Source organism: Poeciliopsis prolifica, unplaced genomic scaffold (genome assembly GCF_027474105.1).
Source record: "Poeciliopsis prolifica strain line A6 unplaced genomic scaffold, Auburn_PproV2 SCAFFOLD004, whole genome shotgun sequence".
Taxonomy (NCBI): Eukaryota; Metazoa; Chordata; class Actinopteri; order Cyprinodontiformes; family Poeciliidae; genus Poeciliopsis; species Poeciliopsis prolifica.
In genome coordinates, this window is record NW_026562379.1 from 6,103,970 (window position 1) to 6,121,057 (window position 17,088).

The window sequence follows — 17,088 nt, forward strand, 5'->3', positions numbered from 1 at the left end:
TCATTTCCATTGAAAGTCAAACTTTGAGGCAAAAATAAACATAATTTTCATTGAGTAAGACAAAACTACTCTAAAATGCACAGACACTCTCAAAATATGGTCAGTTACAGATTTAAAAAACCCTGACTGTATCAGCAAAAAGTAGAAAACACAACCTGACAATGACTAAGAAGAGGCAAGCAACAAAGTAAGAACAGTGATATGAACACTTTACTTTGTCTCTACTTCAAACTGTTCGATTCTGAAAACCTATCAATGTTTACAGCTTCTCTAGCTGGTCATGTATTTTGTATTCAAGCAAAGACGAGCTAGTTACAATTCTAAGAACAATCAAGATGGTGCCGGTTTTCAGCCTAACATTCAGTCTGCTGAACAACAACAGTAAAGTTCCCCCTTGAGAACAAAATGAAATATTGCTTGAAATGTCACTTGATGGGGGTGATATTTTCCATTTCCCATACTGAATAACGTAATTACAGTGAGCTCCAATCAGCGGAAGAGCTGGAAAACTGGAGAGCTGACAGATTACCATCTGTTTGACAGAGGCAAGTCAACAACACCTCTATCTTCCCTCACATTTCCCCTGATGCCACAACAGTTTATCTGTTCATTACCAACTGATAGGAGATCGGGCCATGACAGTTAATTGCATCACCAGGATGTTTGTGGGAATGTGTGTGAATATGTCATCACTGCTAACAGTTTGGGCATGTGATTCTGAACGCTTTTTTTTACAGTTTGTGTATTTTTTTTTTCTAGAGGAAGAAGAGCGAAGGACGGAATGAGCAACACTGACAGCAGCTGCCAGGGCCTACCTGTAAAGCCAGAGTTACGGCGTCTCCGTCGTCCCTGCCTTTCCCTCTCTTTTTATCTGTCTTCTTTCTATCCTCGTTATATCGTTTCCCCACCTTCACCCTCCCCTTCGGTCACTTTCGTCACTGCTATCGTCACCTGAGGGTGTCCAAGTCCCACGATGCATTGCAATCCGTCTGTGTCACAGGCACGTGGTGGAACTGCAGTGACATCTACTGAGGGAGAAGAGGGAGAAGTGGAAGAAAAGGAGAAGAACGTGCAAATGGAGGAGAAGGAGGAGAAAGGTGGAGCAGAGGTAGAGGATGACTCTCTTCATTATTTAAATAAAGGACACATTTAATCAACTTAGTGCTTTAAAGTCAGCTTAAATGAGAAAATCAGAACCTTAACAAATTTATTTTGTTTTCCGTGCCCTTGTCAGGTCTGGTGTGGAGGCTGCTTTGTTAACAACACTTCTACCCAGATTTTTTATTCTGGTCAGGGAGCTTTGATGCATGCTGTCTGTGTATTTGTAATTACTGTCAAACACCATTACTTGAGGTCAAACCTAAGTGATAATTTTAACAGATTGTATATAGACAATTATAGACAATAATCTATTATCTATTATAAAAAATAATTTAATTCCAGATGTATCCGAATAAATTAGAAAATCACTGATGACAATTTATTTTGGCTTTTCAAATTAAAGTGAAATCCGAGTATGGTGACATACGTTTCAAACATTTAATACCTGTTAATTTGTATGATTATGCATTACTTCCAATGGAAACCCCCAAAATGTAATGTTACATGGGGTTGTTAATGCATATTTTTCTGCTATGGGCTTCACAATCATGAGGAAGGCTACTAGTTTGGCAATTTTCCAACAGTTACCAACAACCTCCATGAGGAGGAAAATGCAGAAAACTGCAGCAAATATGAACTGTTCAGAATACTATATCCAGGTTTCCTGACAGAACGTTGAGCAGAAAGTAAATTTGTGGCAGTGAAAAGGTGCACAAGGAACACAAAGTTTGAGGATTACAATGAAAATGCAGATTGGATTCACAGCATTTATTTATAGTAATTACTCTCCTGACACAGTCAGAGTCTTGAGTTGTATTGAGGTTTGTTTTTCTGGGTTCTGAGTTTGACTGACTATGGTCTCCTTATTTATTCTTAGTTTAATTAAGTCAGACTAGTTCAGTCTGGTCTCAGTTATTTTGGTTAGATTATGCTTAGCATCTATTTATTTGTGTTCAGTTATTATTTAGTCTCTCTCTCTCTCTCTCTCTCTCTCTCTCTCTCTCTCTCTCCACCTGCAACCTGTTGCTTAATCAGTCCCGGTCCATTATTCCAGCATTCAACTTGCCATGTGAAATCGGTACACTTGACTATGAAATCTCAACCGTTTGTGCCCGGCGTCCGTCCCCTCATATGTGGGAGCCATAATAGCAACACTAAGCAGCCTGTTACAAAGTCTTACATTGGCTAAAAAGAAAAAAAAAATAAAGACTGCAATGAAGATCAGCACCCTAACATTCTCTTTTTAGATCAAAGCAAATCATTCATTTCATTTGGAAAACCAAATGAAAAATAAACCTGTATGAGAGTCTGGAGAAAGATGGGAAACAATCTTGTGGTAATGAGTGAAGATTTGATAATGAGTGATTTGTTGTTAATAAATCAACCTAGGCTTCCTGAACACCTCAGCAGAGCACAGGCTGGCCGCCTCCATGCCACCCCAAAACGGAACAGTAATCTAAGCAAAGTTACCTGGACCTATACTCTAGTTAATTAACGTATTTTTTTTGTAAGGACACATTTATTTATTTTCATAATTCTGTAGAAAAATGATTTTGTAAAGTATTGACAGAGTCAAGACCTTCCTCCTGGCTCTGGTGTTGGTGGTGTGATCCCGGAGGTAGATGAGCTCATATCATACTGTCACAATATAGTAGCACTTTTAACAAATACAAAAAACAAAAAAAAACATTTTTATAAAAGTTACCTACTGAAGCTTTTTTTTTTTTTTTTAAATAAATAAACTTTGCATTTATATACTAGTTGATTTAGATGTCCTGTCAAAATAAACAGCAATGAGCTCGTGCAAAGACATGATAGTCTGGACTCACATAAAGCAAACAGTTTGCAAATTAGTTTACATTAAATCAATGATATGAATAATTCAGCAGCTTGTTCCCATGAACCACACGTTAAAGAGACCGTGAACTGGACTTTGCAGGTGTATGAGCACAAAGTAGCTATTGCACTGTAATAATAATCCAAGGATCATGTGCACATGCAGATTCTGACTTGCATAAAACTCAGAGGCATTTGCATTGCTTTTCTAAATACATTAATTTTGTAAATAATTTAATTGATAAAATAAAATCAGAACAGATTAAAGTGTTTTTCAAATGGAAAAAAAATAAGTCACAAAGAAACATGTGCATTTCCAGAGGTAAAATGTGAATTTCTGACATTAAACAGGTACATTTTGTAGAAACAAACATTAATTTTCTCAAATGTCTGCTGAACAGAATGCAGTTGTTTGTCAAAGTGAATAAAATCAAAATAAACTGTTATATTTACTACACATGTTCTGGCAAACAACCTGTTGAATAATTTATTTAAGTTCAGGTTGTTTTTGCAGAAATTTGGTGATAACAGTTTCACAGCTGCTGCATTTGGCTTGACTGTCGGGGTGTAAAGGTCACAGTTTGGTATGAGTATGGAACCTGTTTATGAATTACCTCATGGTAGCTCTGTTACTGCTGTCAGGCATGGCAAAGTGTGGAGGGCCAGATGTAGGAGGAGAAAATGACAGACACATTCAGGATTTCACACATTTGAAAGCACCAATATACTTGAACTGCCTACATCTGAGTACCTACGTGTATTTTAACAAAAAATAAACACTGGTGATTCTATATGAGAGGGTGAAAAATGTGATCGGATAAAGGGTACTAAAAAATTAAAAGGTGGTCAGCCATTTTGTGACCACTGTGGTTGTAAAAATCACCTCAGCTTTTCTCCTTCTGTCTCTGGAAACCCAAACTCTGTGCTCAGCTGCTTAAAAAGGCAAAAGGAACTATCTCCTGTCTTTCATAGTTACATTGCATTGCATTAGTTTGGTGTAGAGTTTCCTACTTATGCACCCTCTACCAAAGTGTTCATCATCATTTAAGAATCCCCTTGAAAATGAGATGCTATATCTCAAGGGTTTATCCTTGACACAAATGAACAAACCAATATTATTGCTTATACTCACAGGTAATGCCTACACAGTGATGCTTTGATACAAAAATATTTACCTGACAAAGACCACATTCAAAATTCAAAATTTCCAAAACAAATCCCATTTAGAATTTCAGCATCTGCAAAAATTATTTATATTTGCCAACGGTGCCAACTTTGTGAACTATTTCTGTCCTGAAGGGCTAGCTCATTTTACAAAGTGCTGGTGGTGGGTGTAGCCCTATCTATGAAAGGCCACCGACACAAAAACACATGTCAAATAAAACTGTTCATTTTGATTGGCTGACAGGTTTTCAACTCTCACAGCAGAGATGGACAGCAATGTCAGAGGTGGAACACAAGAGAGAGAAGAAACAGAGAAGTTGAGTGATGCATGTTTCTGATGCAGAGAGAGGAGAAAGGAAAAAAAGTGATGACAGAAGTGAAGTAAACAAAAGCAATGGCAGCTGTAAAAGAGAAAATTGAAAATGAATGCTGACACATGGCACATAGAAAAAAAACAAACAAAAAACCCTGGGTTGGAAACCAAAGGCAGAAATGACAAAACAGAGGCAAGAGAAAAAACGGCTTGAACAGAGAATGTGAGGCACAGTAAGAAAGATGAAGGTGTTTAAGGTTTGCAACTGAGATAGTAACAGAGCAGTGGAGGCCACAAAGAGGACAATAGATATTAGAGCTAAATAACTCCATGTTTCTTTGAGTATCAGGCTGAAATGCTTAGAAGGTCATGCATTTCAAGCATTACAGAAAAACAAAGGAGCAAAGCTAAAGAAAATTACATTAGTAACAAGAAATGCTTCATAAGAACAATGGTAAACTTTAGGCATTACATGTACAAATTTTAGACAACCAAAAAATGCAAATAAAGTAACATTTCAATGTCTGATTTTTATGGGAATGCTACAGTAAATAGGAATATTTTCAGACTTATTTTAAAGGAGCCAAACGTTTCTGAACATTTGATGTTTTCAGTCAGTTCATTCCAAAGCAGAGGAGAACAGCAAACTGTTTGTGTTTGTTGTTTGTTGTTTGCATTGTGTGACCTTATGTGATTACACAAACATTCACCTTCTTATGGACCAATAACACAATTTTAAGACCTACGGCTTTATCTTTCTAAATTGCTTTGTAGTACATTGATAAAATATGTACTACGATCCATTTCAAACGTTTTGACGTTTGCTCAGACATTTAAAACGGATCATGTTATTGGGAGCATAATTTTAGACGAGCTGCAGCTTCCAGTTTTTTTTTTTTTTTTTTTACAGATACACAGACAATCTAACCAACCAAAAATAAAAGTATGAGATTTTTTTCCTCTCCCGTTACTGGAAATATTTTATTTTTAGGTTTGTAACTATTCAAATGTAGATTTTAGTTTTAGTTAGCAACAGCATGTGTACCTGGATGTTCCTTGGTTTTTAGTTCAAAGGAAAGCTTATCTATACACCTTGCATTTTGGGACCAAAATGCAAGAAGCAGTTTCACCATTTGATTCGTGTGTAGGACAAGGGACATATCTAAAAGTTGCATGACTCCAGTCCTCATGGCAAGAGTCATGCCTCTACTCTGGCCTTGCAGTCTGTCTTATCTTTGATATATTTAAGACTTGACAAAACAGAGAGTGATTGTGGCAAGGTACAAGTAGCAGGAGCTAAAGGTCAAATTTGTTGATGTGTGAACACAACAAAGTTTCATCCTGAATGATTCATAGGCCAGACTTAAGGAGCATAGCAAAAAGACACATAAGGAATGTTTGAAAGACTTTTAGGGAGCCTGAAGAAATATGGCTCAATGTCAGAAAAAATACAGAAAAGTCTGGCTTCTTAGAGAGAATGCAGAAAAAAAGGAGGTGATGACTCAAGATTTTTGAAAAATAGCATAAACGTATCCCCAAATGCAGAGCACTGACACTCATTCATATCAAAGTTTAACCAAGTTCACTCTTGGCCACTTTGACCTCTAATTGATTTTTTTTCTCTCCTTGAAGAGATTATTCCTGAATGTAATAAGTGAACCTTGAGATTGAAGATTACTGTATTTTAAATAACTAAAGAGGTCACAGCCATAAAAATTATGAATCTTGTACACTCACAGCATGTAAATGTTATTAATCCCCAAAGTCTTGCCCCCCAGAGTGATTGAGGTGTTTACTGCTGCGCATATGTTTTATAAATCAGCAGGAGGATAGCACCTGCTTAGTGTCCCATTTTTCCGTATTAGGCTTGTCAGGGTGATAGAGCACATAGTAATAGATCAATATTCACCCTCATGCACACATACACACCACTCAAGCACTAAAACGTAGAGATCACACCTGCACACAGCTACACAGTGAAGGGAATGCACATAAACATCAACAAACAGGCACATCTAAATGCATTTGCATGAGGGGTTCGTGTCTGTTAGCCCATTTCCCGGGTTATGAGATGATTAGCATCCCATTAACAAGAGTTTTCCTGCCCTGCTCAGCCTTCCTTTATGCCATAGGTGCTCTGGGATGATGAAGCATTGTTATCAGGGGCCATGAATCATCCTCTTCCCCAAATTAAACATGTAACGTCATAAACACATTATGGCAAAGCTGCAGCTCAGGATGGATGTGTGGGCAGGAATATGTGAATGTGTATGTGTGTTTGACTGAGTGCCTAGTGTCCCAGTTAAGTGTAATAAAGTACAGGGCTAAAATAATGTGATGAGTTAAATGAGCAGACCATCCATGCATTTAAGTCCCTCAATACCCTCCACTCTCCATCTCCCTGTGTCTCTCCTCTGTCCTCTCCCCTCCCTCGATATCCACGTACGTTTGTGTGTGCGCGAGCGCGTGAGCAGAGCGTATGGAGTTGGGCTCGGAGGTAATGTGATTCGACTGGAACGATTAATCTTGCTCAGGTGAGAGTGCAAAGGGAGCAACAGGGAGGGCAACGGGGGAGATGGCCAGGAATGGTAGCTTGAAAGTAAGTCAGTAAAGAAAAAAAGAAGGGAAGGGAGGGAAGCAGGTGACGTATGGTTGGTGATTTCTCCTGAATCGCCCTCTCGCTTTTTTTCCAGTGTTATCCAGTTGTTTCATTTAATTTAGCTCCTTTTCTGTTACACCTTCTTCTCCAACGCTTGTAAATAGTTTCGAAGACTTGTTGAAAGACCTTCATGATGTATGGCACCCATCTCTGCTTTGGCAAGTCCTCTTAAACAATTTGTTGAGCGCTTTTAGCTTTGCTGTTGTCTATAGTGCCTTTTGTGCAAGTTTATACTCCACTACACCAGGGAATAGTTTTTAATAGCTATGTCGGTGCTACATCGTAATTTTTAAGTGTCTGTTTGTTTGGTGTGTACCACTGAGTTGACAACATTGTCACACCTTTGACAGAATGAGCAAGTTTCTGTTATCATGATGCGATTCAGTCATTTAAACTTCAGTGACTGTGTTTATCAATCAAATCAAATTAAATTAACACCAATACAGTCTAGTTTTAGAGACAATTGGAAGTACAATGGGTTACTAGGGAAGGAAAACTCAAGGTTCCCTTCCTGGACCAGTTATCCACCATGTTGTGTCATACTTTTATCATGCCAAACAGAAGAGTGTTGAATTTTATTGTTTTCTTTTTTTTCCCCACATAGACTGCATTGCGGGTCTTCCTTTACTTACTGCCTGAATCCTTTATGCCTGAATAGGCTGAAACACTATAATATTTTCTTTAAAAGAAAAGCATTATAACTGTCCAAAAATCCAAAATGTCAGAATCGAAAGCATCCCTGTGTAAATGGTGTAAACACATATTCAGTGGAGGATATTAAAACAGTCTATCAAATTGTTCAACATTCACCATATAGTTAGGCATTGCATTGTAGCCCATTAACAGGACAAAGAGACTTAAAATCAAAGTTATAGATGAAATGTGGTTTTATTTTAGAGCAGGTTTCTATTAGTATGTTTAAGCACAAATAGGGCAGTGAAAGTACAACTTAGTAAACAAAGTATTTTGAGGAAGAAAGAAAATATACAAAGAATCTTTGGTATTAGCAGTTGTAGAACATTGCTGTATGTGTGCTAATTTCTTAATTTGATTTCTCTCCTCAAATAGAGCAAGTAATTTGTTTAGGGGACCATGATTTGCCTAAATTAGCTGGTAAGCTCCTTGGCAGTGGCAATGTGGATAAACAGCGAACAGAAACTGGAGCCTAATCATAGTGTGTCTGTTGAACTTCTGCAGAGACACATAAACATTTTTTTCCCTCAATCCAGTTTCTAAATTCCACCATAATCATCTAGTTTAAAATTACAGCCTAACAAGGACAAGAAGCTTGCCAGATAAGTTGATAGCCAGGTTTCTGTACAGACATCCTTCATTAACTTTTTTGGCTAGGCACTTTGCTCAACTACAGTATCACTTTAACTGTGATAGGATAATGTGCCAGAGCTCAAAATTTTACAATGGAGAGAGCATGTCGCAGTTGGTGCACATGCACACCATGTGCAGTTTGCAGTATTCAGTGCAGTTGTCCTGGGTTTGATTTCCAGTCCATTTGCTGGATGTCTTCTCTCTCTCACTTCCCCATTTCTTGTCCAAATTCACACAATACCTCAAAATCTAAGTCGAAAACAGTAGAACTGCGAAAAAGTGAGGACTTGGAAGCCTCAATTTCCACAAATGACTCCCCTTTCAATGTAAATATGGTGAAAGTGGTCCTCTATGTGTGGCATATACAAGTACACACACACTCACACACACACACAATTCAGGATTTTTGTTATTACCCAGCTGATTCACCTTCACCTAAAACATGCTCATGCCTTCCAGGAAGTTCACACACAGATGCTGCGTTTCATGTTTCTCATCTATTGATGAGAAATGTGGGCGGCCTGACTGACACATAAGTTGATTGATGTACTGCTTTGCCTGAAGACAGAGGATTCTGCACAGACCATTCTAACCAGTCTTGCGTTATGTTTCCATTTGCCCTCACCCCATTCTTCAAAGAATATATTATTTCACTGTGTGGTTTCACTTTCCCCTTTAAAGCATTTCTTATTCAGTCAATTATCTAACTGCATTACCTCATCTACATTCATATTCATACTCTAAACACATCTCTACCTTACTTTTTGCACTCCAAATTGCCAGTCCTCTTTCCTCGCTATGCCTGCCATGATGTATGTTGGAAAGAAATACAACAGGCTGAGACTTGTAGTTGATTTTTAAGATTAAACAATGAATGAAAAAAAAACTTACATCAAAAAGACATGGAGAACGCAGGGAGCCAGAGCAGAACAAAAATACCAGCAACAACAGGAAAGTAATGGGATTAGGTAGGATGCAAAAGGAAGAACCAGAGAGGATTGTGAGCAGGACAAGGTTTAAATACTGTGAGGGTGAACACTGGAACAAAAGACCCGGGCTTATTATCTAACAGGTCACAGGTGTGAGACGAGACCGGAGCTTTGGACTGAGGAGGGAGAGAGAGGAACCAGTAGGGAGACCAACTACCATGAGGAAGGGAACAAGTGAGGCTTAATGAGGTAAATGACCAGCAGCTGGGAATGTGTAGTAAATGGCAGTGAAAAGCAGCAGGGGAGGACAAATAAGGGAACCGGGAAATTACTGTACCTATAACTATCACAAAGAATAAAACTGAGAGCAGACTAAAACATGACAAGACTGCTCAGATGAAAATAACTGAGCCAACAGAGGAAACAAACATGGATGAGGGAAAATATATACTTAGCCTTCCGTAAATATTGGTTTCAAAAAGCTTTGCGTTGTGGAAAACTGAGACATGAAATGTGTATTTCTTCAGCCTAAATTCATCTTGTCTTGATATAATTTTTGTTACCCATTTTATATTTGGTCAGTGTGATTACATAATACAAATTAAACTCACTTTTCAGTAGGGAGTGTCACAGATGAAAATAGTGCAAGACTACATGCATCATAAAAAAACACAGTCCTTTGAAAAAGGCTACGATACAGCTCTGATTCAATTACTCTTTTATTGCTAACTGTATCAGAGAGAGAGAAAAAAGATGAGAAAGAAGGAGATAAGAAGGTAAGTTTTAAAAAGTACTGAGGTTTTAGCAGCACAGGTCTTGTTTGAACTTCCTGAGGAAAGCTTCTGCTCTTTTGTTCGTGGATTTTCCTCAGAGAGAGAAGTCAAACCTGCTTGAACTGCAGCTGAACTCTGTAACTGAGCTTGCCTTTAGCTTCAGTAACCCCAAAGGTAGAGAAAACAGCTCTGTGTTTCCATTAATATTAAATGAGAACCTCCTTCATCAGTAGATCGGTGACTTTCAGGTAACTTCTTCCTTTGTGATTTCAAAGACCTTGAGAAACAGCATTGTGGTATCTAAGCTGTGCAGATGACGGTTCAGAAGGAATGCCTCGAAAGTGACTTTTATATGGAATCTGAATTAATATTTAGCATTGTTTCTATTATTAGTTTTTAAATAAACATGATTAGTAAAACTAAGTACAATTAGCTTTGCTGTTTTTGCTGCATTATTCATACATTTCTTTCTGTAATGTTTTTCTTTTTTTGACCTCTCCCAGTCCCTGCCCTTCCCTCCATGCTTTCAGTTCACTCTTGCCCTTGTGTTTCATCACTCATTTTTGTTTTACCTTTTCAAGTTCAGTATAAAGCTAAGCTTCATGCATGTGCTGAAAGATTTAAAAACCGCATGTGTTCTGTCAAAACGTGGTGTTAGAAATGTTATTTCTATGACCTACTTATCATTTATCTTGAACGTTTGTCCAATTTGGAAATATTGTCAAAGAAAAAAAAAACAGATTGCCATGTCCTTGAGAACAGCTCAAACTGCAGTCAGAAGCCATATTTCTTTATGCATCCTGACTGTGAGGTGAGGAAAAGACTAACATAGATTGATGAGAGATGAAACAAATTGTGGAGCAAAGCTACTGAGCTTCTTCTCCATTTATTTGACTTATTTGCTTTTTTCTACTTTTCTTGGTTCTGCATTAAAATGATCTCGCATATCTGAGTGCACATACAAATCTTATACTGTGGTAATAGCTTCAGCTATTTCCAATAGCACTGATACTCATAGAATTGTCAAACTTTACAATATTACATCAAGCTTTAGCACATTTTATTGTGACTTTATTTTTTATGTTTTGGAAATCTTAACTGAAACATTTCCAAATGAATTTGGTTCTGAGTCTTTCTAACCCATAAACAGATTGAGCAAAGATATGTTGGAAACGTGAAGTTAGTTGTTCTGGATGCATGTTTGGTTGTTCATTTGAAATGTGGATCCGAGCCACAGCTTTCGGCTTTTCTCGAAATGTTGCCCTGAATTTTGTTCCATCTTTCTTCCTATAAGTGAACAGCTGAAGAAAAACATCCCCACAGCATGATGCTGCCACCATAATTTCGGTTGTATTAACACTGAGATTATATTACATGAGGGTGCACTATTTGTAACATCTAAGTGATTTGAATGCAGTAGGGTGCACTGGATTTTATTTAGAGCCAAAAGGGTAAAAGAGACTCAAAGCAAAACCAGATCACAATTTTCATTTATTTATTTATTTATTTATTTATTTATTTATTTATTTATTTATTTATTTTATTCTTTAAAGAACATTTGAAAAATTTTATAATTTTCATTTCATTTTATAGTGATATGTTACTTTTGGTTGGTCTGTCAAATGAAATCCCAATATGTTGAGGTTTGTGGTTACAACAGGACAGAATGTTAAAACTTTCTGCACTCAGAGGAAAAGTGGACTTTAAACGATCTTACACCGATCTTCCCATCCAGCACCAACAACTTAATTTTGAAAGGTGATGCCACTTCCATCATTACTTATTTGGGCTCTCATACATAGCCTGGCCCCGCTTGATACAGGGAGAACTTGATTAGTGTGTGTCCGTGTTTGTGTATGTGTGAGTGACAACAGAGTTTCAAAATGATTTACGACAAAGCCAAGACCTCAAGTTTTCCCTGATTGTTTACCTCATCGTTTATGAAAACACACTCAGTCATGCAACCAAATGCAAATTAATGCCGTCCCTAGACAATTATTTTTAAAAATTTGATTGATATATTTGTATGTTCCTGCTGAGGGAAATGTTTCCACCAAAAATTTCAACTATGTTTGAAAAATAATTCATGCACACAAGCTGTATCCTGTACATTTATCAGGATGAAAATTTCATATGTAGCACAACATGACCTGCCACATTACAACCCCAATGCTGTAATCCTATAATCTTTAACTGTGAAGCTTGTGAACATGACCACAAAACTGATTAGACTTAGGCCATGTTGCCTCATAAGCTCTTCCTTTCCATGTCCCAGCGTGTCACGCTGAAGGTGACAGGCCTGTGGTGCATCCTTGCAAAGGTTCAGAGAGGAAAAAGAGCAGCTGAGAGGAAGCATGCCTCGCACACACACAGTGAAACACCATGTTTTAAGCCATCTGTTAAAGTCAGCGGGATGTGGAGGCCATTGCTGATATTTGCTGTCAATTAAATACAGCTGAGTGTGAGTCATGCCACATGTACTGCAGCTTCAAGATATTTTTCAATCAACAGCTACTGGTCATTCCTGACACATGCCTCATGTGGATATTTTTTTCTTCTATGGTCTTAGAAAAAGCAGGAAATTCTCCAAATGACTCACCTTGAGTGGATACAGGGAGTTTCAAGTGTAATAAAATTCAGCATTAACACAAGATCTGTTGGAAATGTGAAATTTGAACAAAAAAAAAATAGACAATGTACTTTGTTTGCAATGAATAAACAAAATAAAAAAGTCTGTAAAGTCAAAGAAAAAAAATCTTCCCAGCATGTACACACGTTATTTGTGCTGTCTGTTTTTTTACGTGCATGTCAATTTGCTTTCTTTCTCCCCTGCTTGTTACTCAAACTACTGTTGTTACTTGTTTTTTGTGCTCAGTAACTTCTTTTCTTTTCTTAAAAAGTATTAAAAATAAACTACAATCAAATCAACAGAGGAGGCAGCTAACAACTGAAAAAGAGGGAGGCTGCATACTAAAATATTTATTTGGACATTACTCTGTGACACAACAGCCACGCAAATAGTAGTGATGGCAACGTCTTCAATACGCATAGGATTTCAGGAGGCAAAGGTTCATTTGGTGATGTATCAACTGAAGAAGAAGTCAGAAGAGGTCTTTTTTGGAGCTGTAGCTTAAAGGGGAGACTGAAACTCTATGTGTGAGCAGACTGCCATTGTTTAACAAATGACCTTCAGTTGTTATGAAATGTTGTATATGTTAAACACAATTAAAAGAAACATAACTTTACAATTTGACAACTTGAAATTGGCATCTGTGTCTTTAAGAATCTCCTCCTCTTTCAGGCACTCCACCTTCAGTACTTCACCACTGCAATGGCGCTCCATTATGATGTTTACCACCATACTTAGGAATGTTGGACTGAGAAGTAATTCCTATGATAAGCTCAGCAGACGACCAGGTCTGTCAGGTATTTGCTAATTGCTAGAGCTGCTAGACTGGAGGAGATGTGAGGGGAAAATAACGGGGAGGGGAGCTGTGTGAAGTGGAAGCTTGTCGTGGGACTACAGCGCCAAGGAGTAGCTTTGTGTACATAAGCACATAAGCAAGCATTTAGGCGCCTCCGAATGGCTGCGATGGGAAATTCAAGGATTCCTCAAACTTGTAAGAAAGAAACACTCCAGTTAGGCTTTTGATGAGGAAACATTCACCATTGTACATGGCCGTGTGGCCATGCAAGAAGGTTCTTTATTTTTGAATGACGACGTCAAAGCTCCGTCTTTCTAACCTGCATGTGCCTCACTCTCACGTCTGTATTTGTTCTTCTGTCTTATTTGCAGGGTTACAGCTCCTCCTATCAGTCTGGCATACCTACTGCATCCTTGTTCAGTGGTTCTGGATCTTGTTGTGTGGACACACATTTTTTCTTAATTGTTTATAATAAAAATATACTGTGCTCCTCTTTGTGTATACAAGGACTCAGAGTACTCACTTATTGCTAGAATTTTAAAAAGTACCATTTTATTTCATTCTTTTTAGCTCAGAATATTTATTGAAAGGTTTACATTACAAAAGTGGAAACATGCAGAAATGACCAATGAATGAATATTTAGGTTTTCTTGTTCTGATCTGAAATTTCTTGTGTTGAATCTAAAACTTTACAGACAGTGCAAAACTTTGAATCAGTCCATTCTCCTGCATTTATAATTGTGGTTTTAAGCACTGAAGGTGTTTTTATCACAGGGAATCTGAATGTGCATAATGTGACCAGACAGAAAAGCCACAAGGTACATGGGACTTAATGTTTTGATCTTTTGGGCAATACCGGACAACACAGACACTTAAACCCAGTTCAGATGTCCAAAGAACAATACAGTGTCCTTAAGAGATTAACTGCAGAGAACGTCATTCACAATGACAACAAACTCAGGGGAACTTCAGACTGAGATTCAAGAAACACCTTATTTAAATGTTTCAGTGATGAGAGGATGTAAGTTGTGCACACTCATGGTCACTGGGGTTGTGAGATGTGGGAGCGCTCTTCACAGATATTTTTGCTAAATTAGACCCTTGGCACCTCTACACAAGACACAGCAGGGACTTGAAGCAGGCCTCAATGAACAGTGACTGCCTCTACACTTTTTTTAAATGTATAGATTTGGACCTTCTTAAAGTAGACAGTGCAGCAATTTAATATGCCTGGAAAGCATTAAATGGCCTGTCCTTGTATAGCAATATAGTATAGCAGAAGATCCAAAAGAAGGCTTTCTCAAGCCCATTCTTGAAGAACATGTATTCTACAAGTCTTGGACGCATCCATGCTTCAAACCTGCTGATTCCAATGAATGGCTTGTTATCAGGCCTCTGCAGAGCTAAAAAAATAACTGCAGATGGGTGATGCTGCTGTTGTTGTTACAGTTTCTGAAGGGGGAAGTGAAATATGCCTCACAATCTTCCCCATGATCTATTATTGGAAGAATGTGAAGAAAATAATATATATATATATATATATATATATATATATATATATATATATATATATATATATATATATATATATATATATATATATATATATATATATATATATATATATATATATATATATATATATCAATGTGAGTTTATTTTAAATGCAAAACATTTTCTACCATGAGGTTTGGACAGTCACTCTGCTCAGACAAATAAATTAACTGCATTTAGGTTCCCCACTAATCCTCCCTATTGAGAGTCTCATGTGGATAATATTTTTAATGAGCATAATTTCAAAAAGAAGATAAATAGTTTTCATTAGATTTATCAACAAGTTTTATATTTTATGTTTATGTTGGTCCTTGGCCTTCATGTTATGAATTTGTTATCTGTCACTAACTTTATATTGCACCTCTGCTTCCTCATTTTGGTTTGAGACCCCAATATTATCACAGGGCAACATTAATTCCTCTTTAAAAGATCCTGCAGTCTTAAGGAGACATTTTACATAGACATCAAAATCCAAGCACTAATACCAAAAACAGAGGGTTTGAATTAATACAAGTTAATTCCAACTATCTCAAAAGTGTCCCTGTTTCTAATTTTTCTCACCTTTGTTCTGTTTTGTTGCTGAAAAATCTTTCCATAGTTGAAGTCCATGAACTTTCTACTCAGTGTGTCACAGTGGTGTGCACAGCATCGAGTGTGTTAATAAAATCTGGACTGGTTTGCTTTTCCCTTAGTGGCACCAGAACCTGCTGCACCGAGCTCTGAAATATGTTCGCTTGTATTTTATTGTGTGCAGCAGTCTTGAGTACGGTAAGTTCTGCTTCTGTCCCGCCTCTGTGGCATCATTCCTCTCAGCTTGGGGGCAAAGTGTGTCGTAACGTGAAGTCATACAGAGACTTGTTGAGGAAAACTGCCCCAAGGAAATGGATTTAAATCCTAAATGATTCAGCTCTCATCTGTCATCTAAAGTCCCTGTTCCAAGACAAACACAACCACAGTGCACTTTGGTCACAATGTTGTCTGTGTAGATCCCCAGCTGTCCAAACAACTAAGAAAACAAGACAAGTTATAAAAACAATTTCTCAGAAATCTGTCTGTTTTGAGAGGTGCTCATATTGACTGAAATAAGGATTTGGCATAATGTGTATCTTTATTAAGATTTCATCATCATATTCAGTCAGAGAAGTCATATCTCTTTTTAATTTCTGTCATATCCAGTCACTGACCCTGGGTTTCTGATAGTTTGTGCCTCCCAACATAAAACTTCATAAAACATTGGCTGCAAACCTGTGTGGAATAGTCTGATCATAAATGTTTTGCAGAGAATAAAGAAAAGGTGAAGTAAAGTTTGACTTTATAGCACAAGAGAACAGGCAGGCGTAAACCGACTTTTAGTAGTATTCCCATCATGATAAAATAGTCAATAAATTAAAGAACAACATCAAAACCTCTCATTTTTTCCACATCAGTTCTGACCATCTAAGAACTCTAAGGTTCTGAGATGGTCTTGGTGTATAAATATTACATGTCTTACATTTTCCTTAACTTGAAATAGAAAGACCTTCTTCTGGTTGTTTCTATGTTTCATCCAGCACAGCCACACTTTACACTCGTTATCTCGTTTTTGACTGCTGGTTTTCTTACTGTCCGAAGCAGCATATTCTACACTTCTTGTTTACTCTCATAGTTTAGACCCAGAAAACTTTAAAGTCTATGAAATCCATCTGTCCATGAGAACATAAATAAATTACGATTGGCCATTCCATGTTTTATCAAAGTGCATAAATACATTTAAAATGCACTTTTCTCATTCAAAAAGAGACTTTTGAGTCATTCCCTTTAACACAGAATATACAAATGATGCTGTTCTTTGAAGTCTGTCATTCTCAAAGGTATAAAAAAAATGTTTTTCTTGACTAAAAGGGACATGTCCAATGGGGATATCAATCTCGCCATCTCATTCTTTCAGGATTACATTTTGCCTGATGCTTATCTTCAAAAGTCTAGTGTTGAGGTACATCATTCACAGATCATCACTCAAGAGCTACAC